General features: G+C 40.3%; 1 pseudogene; it reads left to right on the top strand.

The window, feature by feature from the left end:
• Positions 1 to 600: 600 nt before the first annotated feature.
• On the top strand, positions 601 to 718 carry LOC126250286 (5S ribosomal RNA; annotated as a pseudogene).
• The last annotated feature ends 5,897 nt before the right edge of the window (positions 719 to 6,615 follow it).

The raw sequence follows: 6,615 nt of genomic DNA, 5'->3' as shown, positions 1-6,615 counted from the left end.
ATTGCATGGCGCGAGATTCGATCCGGCGACCTTCGGATTACGAACCCGAGCGCTTACCGCTGCGCCACAATGCTGTAGAAATTAATTAATCGTAGAGAGTATTTCATCGCAACGGTTTCTTTTAACTGTCGATTTTCTCGACAACGGCTGAGAAGTGCATCTTGGTGCTTTGCCACATTACACCTCTAGTCATGAGCTTTTATTATGCGCAGTATGAATCGAATCTCAATTTCGCAATTGGCAGTCTCCCCTTGTAAGTCTCTGTGTACTATATATATATATATATATATATATATATATATATATATATATATATAGGTTCCTTAGACTTTAGATAGTTGAAGTATTTGCGTAGTATTTCCGTTTACTTTGTATTCAAGTTAGGTACACATTGAATTCCTATTTTGGTTGCGCCTTCTGACAGTCTGTCGCACATGCGCACAGGTCAGTGTCTCCTCTCCTGATGCTGACGTCAGCGCGTATTGTTGAGCGCGCGACCGCTCAGCCATAAGCTAATAACGTTTATACTTTAGCTTCGCATAAAGTGATGTGTTACTTCTCATTGCTGTTAATTTTTGTGCCTACGTGTACAAATCAAAGGGCAACGGCCTTGCCACAGTGGATACACCAGTTCCCATGAGATCACCGAAGTTAAGCACTGTTGGGCGTGGTCGGCAATTGGATGGGTGACCATCCAGGCCGCCATGCGCTGTTGCCATTTCTCGGGGTGCACTCAGCCTCGTGATGCCAATTGAGGAGCCACGCGACTGAATAGTAGCGGCTTCGGTCAGGAATACCATCATAACGACCGGGAGTGCGGTGTGCTGACCCAACGCCCCTCCTATCCGCATCCTCCACCGAGGATGACACGGCGGTCGGATGGTCCGAGTAGGCCGCTCGTGGCCTGACGACGGAATGTGTGTGTGTACAAATCAAAAGAATTACTTATGCCTATACACATTACTTTATCTTAAAAAATTTCACTTAGAATTATGTACACTATGTACAATTATCTTGCGATAAAAAAAAAATTGTTGCTACGCTTCGTCATTTTGTAAAGGCTTTTATATCTTTGTGAGGGTGGAGACCCTTGTCTCTTCCTGTTTTCTCATAAACTAACCAGTACGCTCCAGGATATGGTATTTTAGAAATTACATATGGGCCTGAATAGAAAAATTGCCACTTCTTATTCAGTTTGCCAGATTTTGTCGATTTAGGGTGCGTACGTAAGAGGACTCGTTGCCCTCCAAAATTTGTGTTTCAGTTTCTTGTTATAAATTTTCCTTTTATACTCGGCCCTGTAACTATGGCTCGTTTGATTTTGTCTTGTAGTGTCATTTCTGTAGTGGGTACCTTTGGTATAGGCGACTCCCACTCATTCATATGTTTTGACTGAAACGTCAATTCATTCGTTGTTAAACCTGTTGAAGAATGCGGAAGGTTTTTGACCACTTTCATGAAAGGAGTTACGCATTCTACCCATCAGGTGTGTTTGCAAAACGTATGGTAATCAGACTGTTGTACTGTACCTTGGATTAATAACGTTCTGATACCCGCAGCCTGCTCTGTTAATTTACCAAATTCCCCTAAACCTTGTGGTAACCTGGACAAGGCATTCGCCATAACATTCTGACTTCCTTTAATATAAATGATCTCGAAACTAAATTCTTGTAAATATAGACACCACCTAGCTAATCTACGGTGTAATAGTTTAAATGTTAAAAGAAATGACAGTGATTGATGGTCACAATGAACTTTGGTATTCTTGCCCCGCAAAAAATATTCAAACTTTTTAAATGCCCATATAACAGGAAAGCTTTCCAATTCTGACACAGAGTAAGATCCTTCTACTTCTCATAACGCGTTACTAGCAAAACTGATGACCTTGGGTACTTCCTTACCTTCTTCCTCTCGCATCTGGAAGAAGCATGCCCCCCCCCCCGGCTCTTGAGATGAGGCATCTGTGCATTAGAGAAAAATCCTTGGACATGTAACGATAGCTAAGAATGTTTGCATTGAGTAATGGCTGCTTAATGTTATTAAAATCCTCGTGACACTTGTCATCCCATAACCAAATCCTAGTTTTTCGTAACAAGTTGAGCAATGCATCACTGTTCATCAGTTGTTGTGGTACGAACTTACGAAAAAACAAAACTAGTCCTAAAAAGGCCTTTAGTTGCTTTTTATTCCTTGAAGCTCGAGAATTGCGTATGGCATCAAGTTTCATCAGTTCAGGTAATATAACTTGTTCTGACACAACATGTCCGAGAAATTTGACTTGCTCCTTACCAAACCTAGACTTTTTAAAATTGGCTGTTACTCTGTAATCTGCAAATCCTTGAAGCACCTGTTCAATGAGTCTGATATGTTCTAGCCACGTGGGTGTGGGTATTAGCATGTCGTCTACATAAACAGTGACTTTGCTAAGCAATTCTCTCCCTAAAACCTAGTCCAGTGCAAGTATAAACACTTCTGCGCTAATATTCAGTCCAAAAGGTAGAACACGGAATTCGTAACTTCTGCCACCACAAGCAAATGCTGTATATTTTTGACTTTCTTCGTGGAGCTTTATTTAGCAGTAGGACATATTGAGATCGAGTATACTAAAATATTTTGTATTGTCAAACTTCAGAAGCTATTCGTCCAAGTTGTCTGGTCTTATGTGTACTGGTACTATAATCTTGTTGATACCTCTGGCATCGTGAACTAATCTTACAGAACCATCTGGTTTGCTTACTGGTAATATTGGACTACAATAGGGTGAAAATGGAGGTTGTATAATTCCCCATTTACTCATACGATTGATCTCTTCCCTTACTGCCTCTCGTTTTGCCCATGGAATAGGATATAACGTTACACAAAATGTTTCATGCGGGTCGACTTCAAATTTATATTCGTTATCTTTGATTACTCCTGGCTTCTTACTGAAAACATTGGCATACTTAAATAGCAAGTCAGAAAGGTCTTGTCGTTGCATCAAATTTAGTACCTGTGTTTCACTTAGTTTCTGCTCTACCATTTCGTAAGTAACCTCAGTGTTTGCTTCTTGTTCAGTATCAAATTTGTATGTGAAATATACAGCTGGAAATGAATATTGTACCACTACATTTGACTCTAGTTTGTTTTTGTTACTTTCATGAGGTGTTCTGACTAAATCAATAGAAGAGATCTGATCCTTTACAAAAAAAAGTGGCATTTACCATTACCTATGTCAATCAGCGTTTTGTATGTTCTAATCGTGTCTACGCCAATAAGACATTTAACTATAAGTTTGTCGATTATAATAAAGTTGCACTTCACTGTAAAATGTTCAGTTTGTAATGGAATAAGTGCCTGATGTTTAACCAATTTAGTCTTACTGGCTGTTGCAGTTTGCACCTTGAAATTTTGAACAGGAAATGTTGGGAAGTTGCCTCTCTTCTTCAATTCACAAAAAAATGCATTTGACATTAGGTTAGTAGTTGAAACTGTATCTAAAGTTAACTGTGTGTCAGTGTTAAATATATTCACCTTAATGATTGCTTGTATTTATTCTTCCTTGACTTCATCTACTATATCTTACTCATGCTGATACGAATCATCCTTGATGTCACTTTGTTTGCCAAACCTTATAAAACTTGTTTGTAGTTCTGCCTTGCCCCCGCTCCCTGAGAGGTCAATGGCCTGTTGCTTAACTACGACCGGTTGGTGTTTTCCGACGCCGTAGTGTGACTTAATTCGTTACCTGTGGAAATTTCAGTCAGTTGCACTGTGTGAGTACTTTGCCAGATTGTGTTGTTAGCTACTGTGGAGTTATTTTGCTGCCCAAAGGTAGGCTGCGGTACAGCGTAAGGCATGGCGCCGGCCGAAGTGGCCGTGCGGTTAAAGGCGCTGCAGTCTGGAACCGCGAGACCGCTACGGTCGCAGGTTCGAATCCTGCCTCGGGCATTGATGTTTGTGATGTCCTTAGGTTAGTTAGGTTTAACTAGTTCTAAGTTCTAGGGGACTAATGACCTCAGCAGTTGAGTCCCATAGTGCTCAGAGCCATTTTTTTAAGGCATGGCATTGTTGCCGCGCGATGACCTCTGCTGCGGCTGACTGTTTCTATTCATGTTCGGCATAGGGCCTTGTGATGGTGAATCGTAATTCGCTCGTGCGTTGAAATTACCCGTATTGTTTTGGAAATGTCTTTTAAATGGTTTGTTTTTTCCTTTCCTGTTACCGTACTCATTACCTCTTGGTATGTAATTTTGCTGTTGTGTGTACCATCCTTACTGTGTGTTTAAATCATGTTTTACTGACTGATTTACATAACTATGTTGTGGTTGTGCCTGATTTTCTGTTGCTCTGTTGGGTACAGGTCTTTCGTCATAGATTAGGTCGATATAATCAGGCACAGAGAGAATATATTCAGCGTGGTGCTCTGGCGTTGTGACTAATTTTTCTCTTATGTGAGACGGTAAACGACTTTTCAAAATTTTTAACACGTCCACCTGTGATATTGAGTTCGTCCAGTAGCGTGTGTTGTTCAGGTATTTTCCAAAGTATCCACGTAGACTACCGTATTTGTCATTGAATGGTGCAGGGTTGAAAACCTCGCGTCTGAGTCTTTCTTGCACTGCCTCAGACCAGTGTTTGTCGAGGAAAGCTCGTTCAAATTGGATATAAGTGCTGCAACGTTCGGCCACTTCAGTTCCTATAAAAGCACATCACCTAGCGTATATCCCACGACAAATCTGATTTTCTGTGCTTCTGTCCAGTTGCGTGGAAATACATGAGGAAAAGCACGGATAAATACTACGAGATTCATTCTTCTACCTTCGGTAGTGAATGAAGGACACTGTCGATGTCTCAGCAATCCTTCGTCTGCAAAAATAGTTAATAGACACATGGCATTTTCGGTCGTATTTGGTTGGTTATTGTAGTTACCTGTAATTCCGGCTGGTAATTGTTCAGGTATTGGAGTTGTGGGTATCTTTACATTTTGCACTCTACAACTGTCACTGGTATCTGCTGTGGGACTCGTGACAATTTATGGATAAATACCAACAGGATGTGGTTTGTTCACTGTAGCCTGTGTATTATTTATATGCATATTTCGAGATCCGGTAATATTTTCTTCTAAAAGATTGCGGATCCTATTTTCCACCGCTTGTAGATTAATGTTTACCTTGTTCACTATTTGATTTTCTTTTTTCTGAATAGCCTTTTCTACTATATCTGTGTACAACTTACAATCTGTTACTAACTTCTCTGCAATGGTATTACCATTATCTAGCGTACCTGTTTCAGCTTGACTAATGATATCATTCAAATTTTTATTGATCTTCTCTCTCTCCTTCTCAGCACAAGCTGAGTCAACTTCTAATTTTGCTATCCTTAAAGTAAGCCCTTCTACAGCTAGAAGTACACCTTCATAGTCTTTATTTAGTTAGTCAACGACAGTGGTTACCTTTTTTACAGTCTAACACAACTGGTTTTGTGTGTCTTCAATGTTTATGTTTGAGTCTGTGATTTTCTTTATCTGTTGTTCTCTAGATCATTATGGTTGTTAAAATAATCTACCTTCTGTTTTAACTCCGTAATGTCACTGTTAACTTCAGAAAGCACTTCATGCTTTACCTGTGTTTTCATATCATTCAATTTTACGTCCATTTCAGTGCGAAAATTTTTGGCTAAGTCATCGAATTTCTGTGAGACCGTGCCTTGAAAATCCTTTAATACCTCCTTTTGTTCTGGTTTCATAATATTTAGATCTTGTGTGACGGCGTTCAGATTGTGTGTCAAACTATCAGTTTTGGTATTTATATCTTGTTTCATATCACTGAAATCTGGTGTTCATATTGTGTTTCATATCATCAAATTTCACGTTCATGTTAGATAATAACTGCCATAGCAGTGCTTCAGTTTTACCACTGTTGTTACTGTCAGCTGTACTTTCCAAGTTAATGTTTGTGACCAAGTGGTGTTTATAACATGTTGTCAAAATTCATATTCGAATCGGTCTCCAATGTTTCATTCATTAGCCAAAGCCCGTCGGAATGCACAAAGGACATGAATGGATGCAGGTGATCAGACAGGATGCTTACGTATGGGTCACCTGTCGGAGCCGTATCTAGACATATCAGGGGTCCCATATCACTTTAACTGCACACACCCCACGCCATTACAGAACCTGCACCCGCTTGAACAGTCCCTGCTGACATGCTGGGTTCACTGATTCATGAGGTTGTCTCCATACCAGTACACGTACATCTGCTCGATACAATTTGAAACGAGACTCGTCCGACCAGGTAACATATTTCCAATCAGCAACAGTTCAATATCGGTGTTGACAGGCCCAGGTGAGGTGTAAAACTTTGTGTCGTGCAGTCATCAAGGGTACATGAGTAGGCCTTGGGCTCCGAAAGCCCATATCGATTATGTTTCGTTGAATAGTTCTCACGCTGACACTTAAATATTTTTGACTATGCGCATGAAGACACATTTTTGTAGAATATAATACGATTGCGTTATTAAAATGTTGTGGGCTTATTTGTATTTTTTGGCCGTCGGGCTTCGCTAACATTTTAATTGTAGCTGCAGGCAGCGGACTCCGAAAACACCGGCGCTTGTCGTAATCAAGATAATCCTCCT

The sequence above is a fragment of the Schistocerca nitens genome, chromosome 3 (genome assembly GCF_023898315.1).
Source record: "Schistocerca nitens isolate TAMUIC-IGC-003100 chromosome 3, iqSchNite1.1, whole genome shotgun sequence".
NCBI lineage: Eukaryota > Metazoa > Arthropoda > Insecta > Orthoptera > Acrididae > Schistocerca > Schistocerca nitens.
Note: the sequence above shows the minus strand (reverse complement) of the source record. Positions and strands in the feature narration are given on the sequence as shown.